The sequence below is a fragment of the Sturnira hondurensis genome, unplaced genomic scaffold (genome assembly GCF_014824575.4).
Source record: "Sturnira hondurensis isolate 20B ecotype Veracruz unplaced genomic scaffold, ASM1482457v3 Scaffold0019428, whole genome shotgun sequence".
In the NCBI taxonomy this organism is placed as follows: Eukaryota; Metazoa; Chordata; class Mammalia; order Chiroptera; family Phyllostomidae; genus Sturnira; species Sturnira hondurensis.
The window spans coordinates 9968835-9972531 of record NW_028092059.1 but is presented as its reverse complement, the minus strand read 5'-3'; the positions used below and the strand labels follow the sequence as shown (position 1 = coordinate 9972531).

Genomic DNA, 3697 nt, shown 5'->3' with positions numbered 1-3697 from the left:
AAAAGTCTTCACTGGAAAGGGCTGAATTGCAAGGTGGCTGGAATTAGCCCTGTTATAGAGAACAGGAAACAGTTTCTTTAAAATGATGTGAAGTCCATTATGAAACATGGAGGTATAAATGTGCAAATATGGATGCCTGTGGGTACTGGGTGTGAAAAGAGATTATTAAGAAAAAGAAGAGCTGCACTCAATTGATCTTAGCACTATGGTTTAAGGGAAACTATTCTGCAGATATTAATTGAAATGTTTTTACCATTAGGAAGATGCGTTAGGGGCTATATGTGAATAAACAGACACTGAGATCTTGAAGCTTACAAAATGCCTTAAAGAATGTTTCTTGCATAGTCTAGAGGATGAATGAAGAGGATGAATAATCTACAGCCTGATAATATGTGTTTTGTTTGGTAGGAAAGCTTTTACCAAAGCTTGGTAAAAGCTTTGGTGAAAACACATGGCTTAATGAAACATGGGTTTATTTTTCTTTGCATTATAAGAAATATGGAGGTAAGTAGTGTTAATATTGGTTCATCTGCTTAAGGATTCGAAATCCCAGTATCTTCCCACTCTTCCACGTTGCCACTTCCACTGTCAAATTTTCATCCCTAAGCTCTTTGTCTCACGGTTGCAACATGGCTGGTACAACTCCAAGCAACACAATGCCTTTCGAGGTATGAAGAAAGGGTAGGTGAGTGGCTAGCCTCCGTCTCTATACTTTTAGTAGGAAGTAAAACATTCCAGAAAGTCCCCTGATAAATATCTCCTTGTATTCCATTGGCCAGTATTGGATCACATGCCCATTTCTAGTATGGGTTTGGAGGTTTGTTTGTTTCTTTCAAGAGAAGAGGACCTAGTTTAATGCTTAATAAGCTGCTGTGAGGTTACAGATGCCCCTTGGGGTGGGATCCCAGGACTCTGAGATGCTGAGCTGTGAGTGGGTCTCCACTCTCATATGTACAGATGTCCACAAAGGGAACTGGTCATACAGTGTCCTGCTGGGACCTGCCAGCGTAGCCATACTGTGGGGGCATCTTTTGTGCTCCCCCACTCCAGCCCCTCCCGGCTGCCTGCCTGAGTCCAGGGCTGGGCCGTTCCTCCCGCTGCCACACTAGGCGGGATTCAGGAGCGAGTTCTGAGGGTGTTCTCGGTGAAAGAGCTGCTCATGGAACTTCAGGCCATCCAGGTGCACTACTCCCAAGCCATTGGCTTATACTTCTGGTATTTGGGCCACACGTGGCCAACAAAGAGGCTGGGTTGGGGAGGCAGCGTGCAGAGGATCGGGGACCTTGCAGCTTCTAGTACTCCTCCTCTGCTTGCACTCCTCATAGGGGACGGTTAGGAAGTACATTTGGCTGCATAGTCCATGGGGGGTGTGGCGGTAGGGCAGGAAACCTTCCTCAATGAGGGCGTGGGTGTCCGGGTGCTGGTTGGTCACTGACCCTGTGGGCATGGTCCAGGGGCTACTCGCCCAGGCCTGCACAGTGCTCAGCTTGGCCTTGGTGTCCTGTCCAGGGACTCCAGCAGCTGCCACTGCTTGAAGCTGCCCAACTGTGACTTGGTCTGCGTGCTTAAAAAAGTCATCCTGGTGGATCCCCCAGCAGGTGGGCAGCCTGGTTTTGCCGTGTGGGTCGTGCTTCTGATAACCACTAGGCACTTCAGCTCCACACAGAGGCATGGCGGGGATTTCAAAAAGCAGCATGTGACTATGTCACTGGTTATTAGCACTGGGAATGTCAATGACTGCTCAGACATACCACCATAAAGCGCATTACTTCCAACACAAAATAATTACGTGCATTTAGTCTCATCACTGGGCAAGAGATCTGTTTTCCAGTTTTATTTAAAGAGTATCTTTCTCAGGGTGGTTTAGGGGAAGTTCCACATTGCAGATAAAATGATAGCAAAATGTGAAACTGACAAATTAAACTATTTCCTAACCTCAATCTTCAGCTTAAACCCTTTGTTTTACAGTAAAAATAATTATCTTAATATATTTAACCAACAAATACCGCCTCTGTGGTTAAGTTGAATCCTGTAATATGCTTCAGTAATAATACATTGCCAAATAACACACTTCCATAAGGCCAGGTGTGGACCTGGCAGGTGTGGACCTGGTGGACGAGGAGTTAATGGGACCATGGAAACTACATGTCATTTTTTTGTTGAACTCTGGCATCCATCTACTTCTGCCATGTTCAGAATGAATAAGGTAACCTGGATGACCTGGAGGGACGTGCACCTAATAGAGTCCTTCTTTTAGAATAAGAGGTATTTTCAATATTTCTATACTTCAGAAAACAACATTTATGCATCTTCCAAGCTCTATATACACTTTCCATATTTGTAGATTCAAAATCACAAAGAGATCTAGATAAGATTTCAGGTTTGATTAGTTGTATGGTCAAGGACAAATACATATTACTTGCTTATAATTTGGGAGCAAAGCTGCAACTAAAATTCAATTCTTGTACCTAAATCATAGATTGTTGATTTGTTTACTTGCTTTTTACAAGTGTAAAAATTCAATTCATAAAGGGGTATTTGATGGGATCCTATAGGCATCAAAAATAAGCTTAAAAATTAACCAAATCTGTATACTGAAAATTATAAAACACAAGATTTATTAAACAAATAATGAAAGTATAACCATGTTCATTCATTGAAAGTCTTACAGTAAATTAATGAAATGATATTTTCATTCAATGCATACTAATTAATATCCTTGCAGGATTTTTCAATTGACGTTTAAAATATGATTTGTGTAGGAAAGTAGAGGTCAATGACAACCCAGGCAAATTTGAAGAAGACCAAAACCGGATGATTTCTCTACCAGCTATTATATTATATAGTAGTTAGGACTTTGTGACTGGAGTAGATAGACAACTAACCAACAGAAGACAACAGAGTTCATTATTTTAAATATATGTATATATACATACTCATATATGTATGTGTGTATGCATACATATGTATAAGTGTGTATATATATATACATATACCTATATGTACATACACTTATATATAATATATGGCGTCAATACATTTATCTGATTTATCTTAAGGCATAATACACTATACTGGAAGAAGAATAGTCTTCTTAATAAATAGTACTAAGTCAACTGTAATCCACTGGAAAAAAGCAAATCTTGACTCTAATCTTATATAAAAATTGACTCCAGTGGGATATAGATCTAAATATAAAAGGTGATACTATAGGGCTTTTGTTGGCATACAGAGCACAATAACTTTATATACAAACAGGCAAACATTTCTGAAACAAGGCATGATGAACAATAACCATAAAATTAAAAATGATACATTGTATTATATAAAATTAAGAATGTATATTTATTTATAGCACTGAGAGTTAAAGGTCAATCCACAAAAGAAAAAAAGAGAAAACAATATTTTTAATTCATACATCTAACAAAATATTTCTATCCAAACTATCTTAAGGGTCATAAAATCCAATAGAAAAAAGAAAGGAAAGTTTTTACAGGCATTCTATATAAGGAAATATCCAAATAACCTTACTGTATGCTTACTGCCTGCAAGAAGTGCTCATCTAGACTTCCGGCCAAGATGGAGGCGTGGGTAGAAATGCTTCGCTTCCTCACACAACCAAAAGGAGGATAACAACCAATTTAAAAGCAATAAACAACCAGAACTGCCAGAATATTAAGCTGCATGGAACTCTGAC

General features: G+C 39.4%; 1 pseudogene; it reads right to left on the bottom strand.

The window, feature by feature from the left end:
- Window positions 1-1105: 1105 nt before the first annotated feature.
- LOC118974411 (nicotinamide riboside kinase 2-like) lies at window positions 1106-1672 on the bottom strand (annotated as a pseudogene).
- Between the last annotated feature and the right edge of the window lie 2025 nt (window positions 1673-3697).